The sequence below is a fragment of the Sorex fumeus genome, unplaced genomic scaffold, assembly GCF_029834395.1.
Source record: "Sorex fumeus unplaced genomic scaffold, SorFum_2.1 ptg000044l, whole genome shotgun sequence".
Taxonomy (NCBI): Eukaryota; Metazoa; Chordata; class Mammalia; order Eulipotyphla; family Soricidae; genus Sorex; species Sorex fumeus.
This window is the reverse complement of record NW_026606101.1, coordinates 70,666,503-70,682,165: the sequence shown is the minus strand read 5'-3', so window position 1 is coordinate 70,682,165 and position 15,663 is coordinate 70,666,503. Positions and strand designations below refer to the sequence as shown.

Sequence of the window (15,663 nt, the reverse complement as noted above, 5' to 3'; positions counted from 1 at the left end):
TACAAAGCTTTCATGTTTGGGTTTTGGTCGTACAGTGACCAAATACTCATCCCTTCACCAGTGCACCCTCCCCATCCCAACCCTTCCCCTGCCTGTGTGGCAGACAATTTCCACAATCCTCTCTCTCTACTTGGATTACATTCAGTATTTCGACACCAGTCCCACCATTAGTATTTGGAATTTTTCCACCACTGCTCAAACCTGTCGAAAAGGCAATGCTAGAAAATTTGTTTTGTATTGCTTGTTATGAATAGCATAGAATGTCACATGACCACTCTTGTGGCCGCACACTCCTGGAATTCTAAAATTTTAATAATTAGGATCTGGAGCGATCTCTGCAGCAAGCTGCTCAGTTTCAAGATTTGTTTGTGTGTCTCTGGATCATGGCCATTTAGGAGCTTAGTAAATAGCCAGGGGCAGTTGGTGGGCTTCATCTCAGGGTCCCATCCGCACGGGGCGCCCCTGATTTTTATTTTATGTTTTTTCTCTGTTGCTGAGTCCACACCACCAGTCTAGAATTTAAAAAAAGAAAAATAGATTACCAGGGGCCAGAGTGATAGTACAGTGGGAAGGGCAAGGGCATTTGCCTGGCACACAGCTGACCTGGTTTTGGTCCCTGGCATCTCCTGAACACCGTTAGGAGTGTTCAGGGCAACACAGAGTGCAGAGCCAGGAGTAAGCCCTAGCTGGGAATAAACCCTGAGTGCCACCTGTTGTGCCCCCTCCTCAAAAAAAAACACTCATTAGATTACCAGATAATAGTTATATTGAGGAATTTGAAATACTCATAAAGAGAAAACAGTTGGACGGGGGAGGGGGTGGGCGAAGAATATGAGGTAGCAAGGGTTTCTCTGCACACGGCATTAAGACCCCAGACCTGGCAAGCACGCTTAGGCCTGTGTCTGCGAGTAGGTAATTCACGCAGTAAAGCAAAGGGAGCATAAAGGAACTTTCCAGGACGTGGGTAAAACTGATTTAATTCAAACAATAAAATTTTATGGCACTGACATTTACAGACCAGTCACGCAGCTATTGAACAAAAGACCAGAACACTAACTGTCAAAGTCTTACCAAATGACGTTCCATTAAAGAGCAAGGAGAATTTGTCTCGCAAAAGTACAGTGGTTTAAATACTTCAAAATCATCAACAGTGTGTTTACTTATTTACGTAGGAAGATGAAAGAAGAACAACATCAGTGAATTGTGGGGATTTTTTTTTAACCTAAAGTACTTTGCAGGCTTTATGATCACTTTAATTTTCAAGAGAGAATTGGTTTGTTTGTTTTGGTTTTTTGCTTTGTGTTTGGATCACACTCGGTGATGCTTGGGGTTCACTGCTGGCTCTGAACTCAGGAATCACTCCTGATGATGCTGAGGGGACCAGATGGGATGCCAGGGATTGAAACTAGATCACTTGTGTGCAAGACAAACGCCCTCCCTGCTGTATCTCCTGTATCGTCACTCCATACCCTTTTGTTTTGTTTTGTTTATTTTGTCAAGAGAGAACTGTTTGATTTCTTCCAGAACGGGATTAATAAAATATGCCTGACATTACTTTTAATCTGAGTTGCAGATAAACCTCATTTGACAATCTTGGCACTGTAGCACTGTCCATGGATTTGCTCGAGTGGGCACCAGTAACATCTCCATAGTGAGACCTGTTGTTACTGCTTTTGGCATATCGAATACGCCACAGGGAGCTTGCAAGGCTCTGCTGTGAGAGCCGGATGCTCTCGGTAGCTTCCCCGGCTCTCCGAGAGGGATGGAGGAATCGAACCTGGGTCTGCTGCGTGCAAGGCAAACGCCCTACCTGCTGTGCTGTCGCTCCAGCCCTTATCTGGCTTTAACAGATATTATCTCTCCCATATTGAAGGTCCATGAAATAGTAATATAACCAAAAGAATGCTACAATTATGTTCTCTTGAGAAATCAGTATGCTTTTTGCTTCTTTTTTGTTTATTTGTTTGTTCTACTCACTTTAAAATGTGCTAAGCTAGGGGCTGGAGCAATAGTATACTGGGGAGGGCACTTGCTTTGCAGAGCCCTGCCAGGAGTCATCCCTGAGTGCAGAGCCAGGAGTAACCCACTAGTAAAATGGAACACTTCCATATTAAACCAAACTGGAACTGCATCACCGTGTCAAGTCACAAGCAGTGCTGCTAGTTTTGTCTGTCTCTTAGAGGGTCGTGGAGCAAAGGAGTAAAATATTTTTTATTTCAAAAAAGGCAAACTTGAGCTCTTCTGGTTCTGGTGGGGCCTGGGGTGGGGGGAGTCGAGGGAGAGATCAGACAAAGCAGAGAGAAGAGCCATGCCATGTACAGCCAGCGCCCAATGGCCCTCCAAGGGTGTTAAGGGGCCCCCTTTGCAAAGATCGGGTGTCTTAAGGAGGGGACCTCAAAGCCCCGAACGACATGTGCTTTGCCAAGCTCAGTCAGAAGCGCCTGTGGAAGACCAGACCAGCCGCGCCTGGGCCCTGATGTCTTTGGTAGCATGGCCCAGGGCTACTGAGGAAGCCAGGCCGTCATCCCAAAGGGCCCCAAGCTCAGTGGTTTGGAAAACGAACTCCCGCCCACATCGCCCAGGGTCCTAGACTCTGCCGCCCGAAGACCAAGGCCCAGCCAGCCCCTTGCTCCCCAAGGCTGCCTGTCCCAGCCGCCGTGTGGCCCGGAGCGCCTCATGGTTCTGGGTCAGACCAAATGATGGTGCTGGCATGTGTGTGAGTGTCCTTCTGGGAACCTGTAACCCTTGTCTGACACTGAGGGAGGATCTGCAGCCCCCATTGCGGGGCATTCTGAAACAGTCGGACCCTCTGTCCTCACATGGGTCAAGATTGTTAAAGAGAAGGGCGCTCTGTGCCGGCCCAGAGCAGGGGAGCGTCATTGACTGGACACATCAGCATCGCACAGTGAATCAGTTAAATAGTCGTTGCAAGAGACACAGTAGGGTCCCCAACTGGGAAGCTGGCAGAAGGCCTAGAGATGGCTCATAAAGGTAGGGACCCTTTCCGTTCTACCAGCACTCAGAAAGCAGAGAAAAGATAGAAACAGATTGTTTTTCTTTTTTTGCGAGTCACATTGGCAAAGTGGTTGTGTGTGTGTGTGTGTGTGTGTGTGTGTGTGTGTGTGTGTGTGTGTGTGGTGGCTTATTTTTCGGGTTCACACCCACTTCTGGGATGACACCCACTTCTGGGATGATGGGAGAGACTCAAGCTGATGCAGCCTCTCGGAAGACCGTTTGCTCCAAGTATATCAAAAGTCTTTTTTTTTTTTATGCATTAAAAAAAGTGAGTCAGCGCCTTCCCTTCTGTGACTTTATCCTAATTAAAGATCCGTGGGAAGATCTGAGCCAAGCGTGTTTACTACAGACGTGGAAAAAGGGAAACAGTGTGATAAGTAGCTGAATATGGGATACTCTCAGAGAGCGGCTTTCTGTAGATCGTATAAGCCAAGTCTTGTGTTAATTTAGAAAAGTTACGCTAGGGCCAGAGGGATCGCACTGGGGTTACAGTGCTTGATTTCTTCCTTGGCGTCCCATATGGGCCCCAGCCATCACCAGGAGTGGCCCTGAAAACAGAGCTGGGGGAAGGACTGAGCACTGCCAGGTGGGGCCCAGTCCTTCCCCAAAGAATGAATGTTCCCGCAGGAGTCAGGGAGGTGGTTCAAAGAACGGGAGCCCGTGCTTTTGCCTGTGGGAACCTGGGGTTTGGTCCCTGGCTGAATGCCCCCCAACTGAGGGCCCCCCAACTGTGCCACTGTGAGTGGCCTTACCCCCCCCACCAAAGTTATACCTCCTGTCGGATGATCTCCCGTCCCTGTGGAGGAGGGAAGAAGAAAAGTAGTTTGATCGGAAAAACTTGATTCGAGTATATAAGACATTAATTGCAGTGATGGGGGGGTGGGGGGGTGTTTGTATCATAGATGACTTTTCTATTATCCCGTGTTTTTTTGTCTTAAAAAAAATGGTTTTCTCTGGGAAGTGGGGTTTGGGCTCTGCCCACACTGCTCAGGGGCTATTCTGGCTCTGTTCTCAGGAGGGACCCCCTGTAAGTGCTCACGACTATGTGCAGTGACAAGATCAAGCCAGAAGGGCTGGAGCAATAGCACAGCGGGTAGGGCGTTTGCCTTGCATGCGGCCCACATGGGTTCTATTCCAGCATCCCATATATCCCCCGAGCACCGCCAGGAGTGATTCCTGAATGCATGAGCCAGGAGGAACCCCTGAGCATCACTGGGTGTGACCCAAAAGGAAAAAAAAAGAGAAAAGATCAAGCCAGAGTCTGGTGTGTGTCGGGGACGGGCCTTCCCTACTGGACCATCTCTCCAGCTTTTCTTCTGTGTGTTTATATATTTTGCTGGGCTTTGTGTGTGGCATTTAGGAGCTTGTATTTATACGCGTTTATGAACAAATTATTTCCTCTGTCAGATTAAGAGATTTTCTGCAGTCCTGACCAATACTGACGCAAGTGTGAGAAGTTGGGATCTTGGTCGCTTACGCCGTTTCCATTCACTTTTTTTTTCTTTTTGGGTCACACCCAGCAATGCACAGAGGTTACTCCTGGCTCTTCACTCAGGAATTACTCCTGGTGGTGCTCGGGGGACCCTATGGGATGCTGGGAATCGAACCCAGATTGGTCACATGCAAGGCAAACGCCCTCCCCGCTGTGCTATAGCTCCAGCCCCTCCATTCACTTTTTTTTACTTCTCTGTTTCCTAGTCTTTGTAGTTACCTCTGACGGGAAGGAAAACTGTAAGGATGCTCTGGAGGGTGAGCTGGTGATGCATGCGCACCCCCCTTTCAGAAGCCTCTCCCCCTTCACCCAGCCTACACTCTCTCGGGTACTTGTCACTGGGGAAAAGTGAGATTGGAGTTGGGGAGGGTTGATTCCGTAATCATTTATGACAGCTGATAGGGAGACTCAGAAATAACCGTTTATTGGGGAGTAGAAGCGACTGGCCTAGGGCTGTGGAATACTATACACCGGTGATGGATTGTGGTTAGCAATGTGGATTGAGGCCACCAATTCCAGTGTTCAGGATGGTGCCCCTGGGGGCTGACACCCAAGCCCCAGTTCTTTGCTATAGCCCCAGGTCAGAAGACAAGTAAAGGGGCCAGAGGGATAGCACAGCGGGTAGGGCGTTTGTCTTGCATTGGCCAACCCATATGGTCATATGAGATGCCCAGCATCCCATATGGTCCCCCCCAGCACTGCCAGGAGTAGCTCCTGTGCCAGAAGGAAGAACATAAAAAAAGACAAGTAGATCCCTTCTGCTATTTTGTATAAAGAACCAAAATTAGTGTCTGACTGGTCTTCCCCTTGTAAAGTGCCGGCTCCCTTCTGCAGATAGGAGTCAGCCGCACCGTGTCCTGCCCAGACCTCCCCTCCCGTGGCACTGTGGCTGATGCCACCACGGAACTGGCTGTCTCCTGAGCGCTCCTGGAGCACTGTAAAATGAGCACCCAGCCCCTAAGGTGCTGAGCAGGTTAGCATGACTTGGTCACTGAGCCGCTTTCCTGAGGGGGCTTGGGGCCTCTCTGGTCCCGTGGCCAGGCCTCAGGCTGCTTTTGTCTCTCAGTGGTCCCGTGGACATCGTCCTTGGTCCATGCTGCTCTGTCACTGGAATCCATGGGTCCTGGGTCCTCAGGTGGCCTCTGCGGCTTATGCGCTGGGCTTCGCCGTCCTTGCCTCTCCGGCCCTGAGGGGCCAGCCACAGGCATGTGGCTGAGGAGAGCACTGAGCACTGCTGAGGGGTCAAAGGGGAAGTTACCTGACTCATGTTCCTTCTTTTTTTCTTCTTTTTGGGTCACACCCAGTGATGCACAGGGGTTACTCCTGGCTCACGCACTCAGGAATCACTCCTGGCAGTGCTCGGGGGACCATATGGGATGGTGGGAATCGAACCCGGGTTGGCTGCATGCAAGGCAAACGCCCTACCCGCTGTGCTATCGCTCCAGCCCCCTGTGTCCCTTCTTAAATGCTACCGTCTCTCCCATCAGTTCACTGCGCTGGGCTCCTGGGGGACACTGTCCCCTCCCACCTCTACCCTAACACTTGACATCCCCACAGCCTCCTGCTGCGGCCGAAATCTTCCCCCCTCCGAGAGGTGTTTGCACACCCCTTGTCTGCACCAGCAGACGCGGCTGCCTGCCCAGTTCTCTGCCGCCTGCCAGCTTCTCCACCAGCCCCGGTCGTGGGGGGCAGCCGGGCAGGGGCGGGCTGGTCTGGGGAGGACATCCCGAGACTCAGGGTTCACTCAGGGTTTGTAGGGCCCTTGCCCATGGCTGGCACAGCCAAGGAGAAAATCTGTGGAGACGGAAGGAGGGCCCTGGATGCTGGGGTGTTGGCCACAGCCAAAGGGTCCACGTGTCACTTTATTAAAAGGGATCATTTAGATGGTACCACAGTGATGGGAGTGCTCCGGGGTCACTCTTGGCGGTGCTCCAGGGACCAGACTGGAACCGGGCTCAAGACGAGTCCCTTCACCCATGTTCTCTGTCTCTGGCCCCTTAGCCCTTACATCTTGGTGTTTGACTGTGTTTGACGTCGGAATTTAGAGGTTGAGGAGATTCGGGAGCTCCTAGAAGCTGTTACAGTGCAGGCACCTCTGCAGTGGGCACAGAGCTGGAGGGAGACTGTGCAGGGAGAGGGAAGAAAGGGCAAGGCAGGAGGAGGAGGGGGGGGGAGAGAGAGAAAGGAGACTTACTTGTGCTTGTAAGTATGTAAGAGAGAGAGAGAGAGTGTGTGTGTGTGTGTGTGTGTGTGTGTGTGTAAGAGAGAAAGACAGAGACAGACATGAGGGAGAGGAGTGTGTTTATGTGTCTGTGAGTTTGTGTGTGTGTGTGTGTGTGTGTGTGTGTGTGTGTGTAAGAGAAAGAGAAAGACAGAGACAGACATGAGGGAGAGGAGCGTGTTTATGTGTCTGTGAGTTTGTGTGTGTGTGTGTGTGTGTGTGTGTGTGAGAGAGAGAGAGAGAGAGAGAGAGAGAGAGAAGAGAGACAAAGACAGAGATACAGAGGGAGAGTGATGTACGTATCAGTCTCTGTGCCTGAGAGTATGTGAGTGTGTGTGTGTGTGTGTGTGTGTGTGTGTGTGTGTGTGTTAGACTTAATTAATTTGACAGAGCTGCATATTCACAGCAGAACTGAAGAGGAGGTGCAGAAATCAACCCTGTTCCCCATGCGAGTTTTCTTCCCTTTTTTCAAAAAACTCCTGAAAGTGGTGAGTCCAGTCCCCGCCCTGCCCGCCCAGAGCCCCAGAGCGCTTTCATCTCTGCAACTGAAACTCCACACCCATGAAACGGCCCCTCCCTGCCTCCCGAGACCCCGCAGCTGTCGCTTGCTTTCTTCTCTCCGCGGGCTGCCAGGAAGCACCTCGTAACAGCAGACACCGACGCGGGCTTCCCCCAGCGAGGGCAGCGGGAACCAACAGGATTCGAACCCTCGTCCACCGCAGATGGGAATGCCATCTGGTTCAGCCCGTCTGAAAAATAGTGTGGAGATTCCTCTGAAGAGCCAGAATAGGGACCCGAATGATAGTACAGTGGGTAGGGCATTTGCCTGGCATGTGGCAGACCTGGGTTCGATCCCCAGCATCCCATATGGTCCCCCAAGCTCCGCCAGGATTAATTCCTGAGTGCAGAGCCAGGAGGAGCCCCTGAGCATCACTGGGTGTGACCCATAAACAAACAAAAAAAAAAAAAGAGCCAGAACAGGGCTCCAGGAAGAAGGGAGGGAGTACAGCGGGCCAGGTGGGGGAGGGAAGGAAGATTTGGGTCCTTGGAGTATCCCAGGAGTCTCATCGGGTCACCGTGCAGGGGACAGAGGCCTCAATGGACACCCCCTTCATGTGCAGCTCTGCCCTCAGAGCAGCTGTCGAGAGGCTGCTGTTGGCCGTGGCTTACTCCTGGCCGTGCCAGCTGCAGCAGGCTGGGCCATGAGAACGTCACCTGCGCCCCTCACTGTGACCTAAGGGAGCTAGTTGGCTGTCATTTGCATCCACATCTGCCCTGCCAGTCGCAAGCCTCCTGCAGATTTAAGTTCCTGGGTAGTTCCCGCCGATGGTGCTGGGTGGCTGCTGTCTCCCGCCTGGCCCCCTGCCCTCTCCCCAGGATCCTCACCCCCGCCTGCGTGCTTCCTGTGGGCCTGCAGGGCCGGGGAGAGGGCTGGTGGGAGGGGTGGGGGGGCTGGACACGTGTGTCCCATGGCAAGTCCCGGGTTCCATCCCTAGCACGGTGAGATTGTTGCACCCGCCCCCTCTTCCCCCGGGGGTAGCCCAAATCCCCTCCGACCCAAAAAGAGAGAAACAGAAGGGGAAACGGTCGCGGGAACGTCTCGGGCACGTTCGGAAAGCCAGTCCAGAAAACTGGGGTTTGCTCATGGCGAAGGCAGGTCCTGCGTCACAGAAAGTCGCTTGTTCGGAAGCGTCATCTGGGTCCCATCAGCAGCCTGGAAGCCGGACCAGAGTAGCTGTCACTTCTTCTGCAGATGGTGCCCAAAGGCTCTGGGTCAGCCGCGGACCCTTGCTCACGTGTTCACTTGGGGGGTAGCGTAGGGGCGGGGAGATTGTCTGTGCCCTTAACTTCACAGGGTCTTCTGGACAGGAGGGCACAGGGAGACCAGAGGGGGCTGGAAAGGGCAGCCCCTGGGCGCTAGAAGCAAGTGGCACGTCAGTGACAAAGAAATAGGACTTGTGTCTGAGGGGCAGCTCCTCGCACAGTGCGCCAGTCGCTGGCAGGGTGGCCACCCCGGCTTTGTAGGAGGGGGGACCGAGATGTCACGGGGCCAGGGACATTTCTGGCAGTGCCGCTGGGAGCCACCTCATCCAGGACCCAGCAGGACTCCTGGTCGGGAAGGGGGTCTCCCTTTCCCCCATCTTCACTGTGAGGTGCGTCGCGAAGGACCCGTCTGGGAGAGTTCTCGGCCTTTCCATGACAGCAGGGCCCGGGCTTTTTCTGCCGCATCGGGCACCTCTGGGTCCTGAGTACCTGCACTTTGACACGGACAAGCAAAGCTCTGCCCTTTAGGAGCAGGTTATCTGGTCGTGATAAGCGGCTGCTTCCTCTTCTGAATTATGGGGCGTCTGAGTCACATCTGGGCATGGGGGCGGGGGGGGGGGCAGCAGCGAGGTTGCAACTGGGTGAGGAAACGAGACTCCCCCCACCCAGTGTGCCCTGAGTACTGCGGGGATACTGGCTCCGGGGCACGTTTAGGCATCGATCATAAAAAAGGCGGAGAAGGGGCTGGGCCAATAGTACAACGGGTAGCGTCCTGGCCCTCCATGCGCTCGCCTGGATTCAATCCCCCGAGCCCCCATATGGTCCCCCAAGCCCTCCCCGGGAGGGATTCCTGAGCCCTGAGCGCTGCTGGCTGTGGAAGGAGGGGCCTTATTTTCTGCTCTCCCCAGAGATTTCAGGATGGCATCCAAAACCCTTCTGGGAACTAGCACTATAGCACTAGCGCTGGCACTGTCCTCCCGTTGGTCATCGATTTGCTCGAGCGGGCCCAGTAACGTCTCCATTGGAGACTTTGTTGTTACTGTGTTTGGCATATCGAATGCGTCACGGGGAGCTTGCCAGGCTCTGCCGTGTGGGCGAGATACTCGGTAGCTTGCCGGGCTCTCCGAGAGGGGCGGAGGAATCGAACTCGGGTTGGCCAGGTCGGCCGTGTGCAAGGGAAACGCCCTACCGCTGTGCTATCGCTCCAGCCCTTCTGGGAACTGAGGAACTAATTACATCTTAGATTTTATTTTTCCTCCTTTTATATTTGTGTTTGGGGCAGGGTAGGAGACCTGGAGTGTCACCACGGATATGACACATACCTTCTCCTTCTCAGGCTGAGTCTGTGTGGACCCAGAGGTGCTCCCCTGGGCTCTGTGCTCAGTGCTCAGGGGCCTGGCCGGGGGCAGGGTTCGATCCAGGATCTCTGCAGCAGCATGCCAGGCAGACACCTCGACCTTTGCACGAGCCTCTGACCTGCACCCATTACTTTCTTTTTGCTGTTGGTGTGGGGTTTTTTCATTTGGGGGCCACACCCGGTGATGCTCAGGGGTCACTCCTGGCCTGCACTCGGGGATCATTCCTGGCGGACCTGTTGGGACCATCCGGGATGCCAGAGTTGGAACCCAGGCCAGCCACATGAATCCCAGGCCAGTCCCCAGAATCCACCAAGAGTGAGCCCTGAGTGCCATCAGCTGTGCCCCTCACCCAAAAAAATGAAAACAGGCGGCAACAAGAGAAAACCCCGAGCTGCCCAGGGCCTCGTCCCTCTCCCCGTCCCCCAACGGAGTGGTTTCAAGGATTCGCTTTTGTGTTCGTGGACCGGCCGTGATGCTCGTGTGCTGAGGAGCACCTCGAAGTCCCTCTTCCCTCCGCTCCCGTTTCTGCCCATCCAGGCACCGCACACGAGGACCCCCACCTCACCCCGGGCTCCCGCAGACCAGCCCGGGGACATATGTCACTGCCTGATGAGTGTGTCACCCGGTCCAGCCAATGACGTCCAAGGATGAGAGAGAGAGAAACAGAGGGCACATGACATCTGTGTTTACACGACCAGATGCTGCGTGTGGGGGAGGCCTGGGTTCGATCCCCATCCCACACTGCAGAGCCAGGAGTTGTTCCCAGCGGACCTGGTGGACATGGTCCAGCCTTTGGGTGCCCGAGACCAGCTGCCCCTCTTCCCTCCTGGCTGGAGTCCACTAACCCAGGGCTTCTCTTTTTTGTGTGTCTTTTTGAGTCACTGCTCAGGGAACCATATGGGATGCTGGCAGTCGAACCCGGGTCGGCCGCTTGCAAGGCAAGGCTATCGCTCCACCCCAACCCAGGGCTTCTTAAACTCTTCAACAAGCCCCTTTTTGCCTCCTGCCTATTTTTTGTTTTGTTTGGGGACCACACTAGTGCTGCTCAGGGCTGACTTCTGCCTCTGTGCTCAGGGATCACTCCTATGGGGAATGAGGGCAGGGGTGGGGCCTGGGGGCCCAGTGCGATGCTGGGGAGCAAACCTGGTGGGTCGCTGGCAAGGCCCGCACCCGGCCTGCTGTTCTGTCTCCAGCCCCTCCCCCGCCTCGCACTGCGCCCCTCCGTGTCCTCTAGAGAGGCAGTGCGCACCAGAGGGACGGTAAATATTTCTGTTTTGTCCTGAGACCACTCCCTGCAGTGCTGGAGGGTCACTCTGGGCAGGCCCCGGGACCACACCCAGGCCCCTGAGCAGAGCCCGTGCTCCTTCTCTGTCCCTGGGATGTAAATCTTGAGGAAAGGAACCACAAGGACAAAAAAAAGGCCCTTCACAGAAAAGAAGAGCAAGTGGAGGTGGAATCAAGGGGCCGGAGGGCTAGCACGGCAGGTAGGGTGGGGGTGGGCTCAGTAGCCGCCACTTTTTTTTCCACTTTTTTTTTCTTTGTGGATCACACCCAGGGATGCTCAGGGTGTGATACCACCAAGGTGTGACCCACAGGGTGTGATACTCCTGGCTCTGCACTCAGGAATGGAATCACTCCTGGCAGTGCTTGGGAATCTTTTGTGGGATGCCGGGGAATCAAGCCTGGGTCAGCTTCGTGCAAGGTCCCTGCTGGACTGTCTCTCCCGCTCCAGTATCATGTGAGAAACGCTGATCTGCAGAATCATAAAGGCGGTCATAGGATGTGCTTTGGTCCCCCCCCCCCCCCCCCCCCACACACACACACGCTCGGCTAAGGTTAGTCTAAAGCGATTCACTTTAAAGCCTGGGGTGCTGCGTAAGTGGAGAGATCATACCGCGAATAGGGTGCTTGCCTTGGTCCCTGCTACCCCACCTGCACCCCTGAGTCCTGTCGGAGTGATCCGGGAGTGCAGAGCCAAGAGTGAGGCCTGAGCACAGCCAGTGTACACCTCCCCCCACACCCGCCATGTACACACCACCGCCAAAAAAATAAATGAATAATTAAACCCAGCAGCCCTGAGGGAGAGATTGTTTAACCCCCTTTGGTGCGGTCCAGATAATTGATAGTAGTTAGTAACAGGATGCCTAAATGGATTTTCTGTATAAAATGAAGACGTGAAATTGTCTTCAGAGGATGCGTTTTTGTTTGGGGTCCTTCATGGTGGTGTTGGGGGGTCTCTCCCAGCATGGCTGGAGGACTCCGTGGGGCTGAGGATCAAACCTCATGCAAAGCCCCCGCTCAGAGCAGTGAGTCAGCCCCCCCCTCCCGACCCCCCCAGTTCCACAGAAAGGAGCTCCCGAAGGCGGTGGTCATGCTGCCCGCGGGGAAAGACCAAGCAGCGGATGGAAGCGCAGGGCCAGGGCTGGATCGGGGACTGCAGAGCAGGTGAGGAATGAGCAGGAAAGGGCTGGAGGAAAGGGAGTGTGTGAAAGCCCCAAGGCCGCGCAAGGAAGGCGGGAGGGGTGGACGTTGAGCCAGCAGCCTGCCCTCTGCCCAGTGCCTGCTCCGCCCCAGGTCCAGTGCTCAGCCAGGACCTGGGAAATTATTGAAGGAAACATGGAAGAAAACTGCGGAGACAGTCGGCTGGACTTTGGCCCCGTCTGATTATGTCCCTGACTTGTTCTCCGTGTCCCGCGCCTTCCTGGGACCCAGTAAGTGGGTGGTTCATCAGCGCAGCCACAGTATAGTTACTGTGTGGGAGTCGGAGGGCCTTGGGGGGATGCGGCCCCCCGCTGGCAGGGTTCCCTGGGAGAGGTATGCTCAGACATCCTCTGTGCAGGGGTTTTGTTTGTTTGTTTGTTTTTGTTGTTGTTGTTGTTGGTTTTTTTTGCTCTTTGGGTCACACCTGGCAATGCACAGGGGTTCCTCCTGGCTCTGCACTCAGGAATTACCCCTGGCGGTGCTCAGGGGACCATATGGGATGCTGGGAATCGAACAGGTCGGCCACATGTAAGGCAAACGCCCCACCTGCTCTGCTATTGCCCCAGCCCCCCTATTTTTTTTGGTTTTTTTTGCTTTTTGGGTCATACCCGATGATGCTCAGGGGTTGCTCCTGGCTCTGCACTCAGGAATCACTCCTGGCAGTGCTCTGGGGACCCTATGGGATGCTGGGGATCGAACCCAGGTGGCTGCGTGCAAGGCAAACGCCCTCCTCATTGTGCTATCACTCCTAAGGCGGCCAAGGGCCATGAGAATCAGAGTAGGGATAATTCAAAATTATTCCAACTAGGGGAATAGAAGGGGATGTAAATGCTTAAGAATTGATTTGTTTGGAGCTGGAATGATAGCACAGTGGGTAGGGTGCTTGCCTTGCATACAACTGACCTGTGTTCGATCCCCCACATCCCATATGGTGCCCCAAGTACCACCAGGAGTAATTTCTAAATGCAGAGGCATAGAGAGCATCACTGGATGTGGCCCCCAAAAAGAAACAAAAATATTATTTGTCGGTTGGTTTGTTTGGGTTTGGGGCTCACTCCTGGACCATATGTGTGTGGGGGAGGGGCGGAAACCTTGGCTGCATGCAAGATAATTAATTGCCTTAACTCCTCTGCTGTTACTTGGACCGCAAGGAGTAAGAATATGAATTTAATGCACAGGGTCCAAGAGATAGTGTCACAGGTCAGGTGCTTGCCTGGCACATGACTGGCCTGGCTTCCATCCCCAGCACCTGCTCTGCCAGGCTTGATCCCTGAGCATAGAGCTAGGAGTGTTGGATACTGCAGGGTACCCAAGACGGATACCAACATGGTACCCAGAGCACTATTGGGTATGCCCCCCAAAGCAAAGCAAAAACAAAGTAATTCCCAAAGTTGATCAGGTGCTGGGTGAATTCCAAGTTGTTTCTTCTTTGAAACTCCTGAAATGTGATAGTCCATAAAAAAGGTAGGGTGCAGACATTTTAATTGGTTCCTTAACTGAGGTATTAAAGATGTTTCACACTGGATAGTGAAAATGGAGTTTAGGATCTGAAAAGAGGCTGGAGAGATAGCACCATGACTAGGGTGTCTGCCGGGCTGGATCCCGACGCTTCAGAGGGTCCCCTGTACCCCACAGTACTGACCCCTAAGTGCAGAGCCATGAGTAAGCCCACAGCACTGCGTGCTGAGGTGCCCTCTTCAGAGAGAAACGTCTGAAAGGGTCCTGGATGATTTGAGTTCCTGTTTTTAATGTTTGGCTAATGCATATTTGCAGCCCGATTTATAATTTACATTCAACATCATTACCATTTTGACATGTCTATGCAAAGAAAAGTTTAGCAAAGGTAAAATTCTCTTTAATTGATTTAACTGTGTACTTATTGGGGTCTTCAGCCAGTCAGTGCTCGGCAGAGCGCAAAATCTTTGCTGTCCTGTCTCTGCACTCTGGAATTATTTCTCAGAAAGGAATGTTTTTCGTGGGCCAGAGAGATAGCGCATAAGACCTTGCCTTGCACAGGTGCGACCTCAGTTAAATCCCAGATGCTCTGTGTGGTCCCTAGCCCCACCCCCACCCCTGGAGTGACTGAGGAGCACAGAGCCAAGAGGAAGCCTCCAGCACATTTGTGGGTGTGGCTTCCCCCCAGAAAAGAATATTTCAGATTCGGTGGCAACACATCAAAGAAGAAAAGCTACTTTTAATCTAGAATAAATTATGATTGATTATTTATCCTCGGGCCCAGGAGATGATGCAGAGGTCACGCACTTGCCTTGCGTGCAGCTGACCCTGGTTTGATCCCTAGCACCCCTAATGGGATCCCTGAGAAATGCCAGGAGTGACCCCTCAGGGCAGAGCCAGGAGTGGGCCCAGGCAGCCCCCCTCCCCTTCCCACCCCCAACCATAAAATGAGATATATTCTAAGCAAACTGAGAAGGAATAAGATTGACTTTTGCTGGTCTCTCCACTACTTTGATCCCACGGTGCCCAGCGTAGTGGGCATTCGGTGAGGAATGTGTGTGATGAAAATGTTTACTGTTGTGAGTTTTCATAATCAGAGACACGCACTTTCAATGTTATTGACACCCAACGAGTCAAACATTTTATTACCACTACTTTGCGTATATTGTTTGGGTTTTGTTTCTTCTTGGAAAGTCTAGGGAAAGCCTGTGACTATCAGGGAGAGCTTCTTACTAAAAATAATTAGTCCAACAGCAAGCTGCTCTTGCAAAGGCTGGGTGTGAAAAGGGGCGTGAGAGGCCTGTTAGGGGCCTGTGAGATGGTACAACAGACTGAGCTCTGGCCTTGCACACAGCTGACCCCGGTTCCATCCCTGGGCCCCCTATGGTCCCCTGAGCACTGCCAGGAGTGATCCCTGAGTACAGAAGCAGGAGTAACCCCTGAGCATCATCAGATATGGTCCGAAAACAAACAAACAAACAGGTCTCCTTCTGTTCCACCTCCTTCCGTGGAAACGCTGAGATGGTATTTTTAATTAATCATTTCAAAAACTAGGACAACTGAATTAGGTTTTCTCTTGAGAAAATGGAGAAAGTTACTTAACCCTACACCGAACGGCACTAACCTGACAAATCTAGAACTTCCAGCTGTGTGGCAAAGTGGGGGGGGGGGGGATAGACAACAGCCCAGCGCTGTTTGTTGCGAATGATATCACAAATGGGCATGTCACTCACGTTGGCATTGGGTCATGCCCACCCTGCTATCTCCTGGGCACGACCCAAGCTATGTTTTTTTTAACTTCCTAGAAGAGCTGGATAGCTATTATAGGTTGAAAAAGCCCCGGCCAGTTTTTCAAGAGTTTCTCCTCCGGGTCCCCC

General features: G+C 53.1%; 1 protein-coding gene across 5 annotated transcripts in view; it reads left to right on the top strand.

Annotated features, from left to right (window-relative positions):
• The window catches only part of TFDP2 (transcription factor Dp-2), a 142,882-nt gene that overhangs the window by 76,200 nt on the left and 51,019 nt on the right, over nucleotides 1-15,663 (top strand). The window lies entirely within an intron of this gene.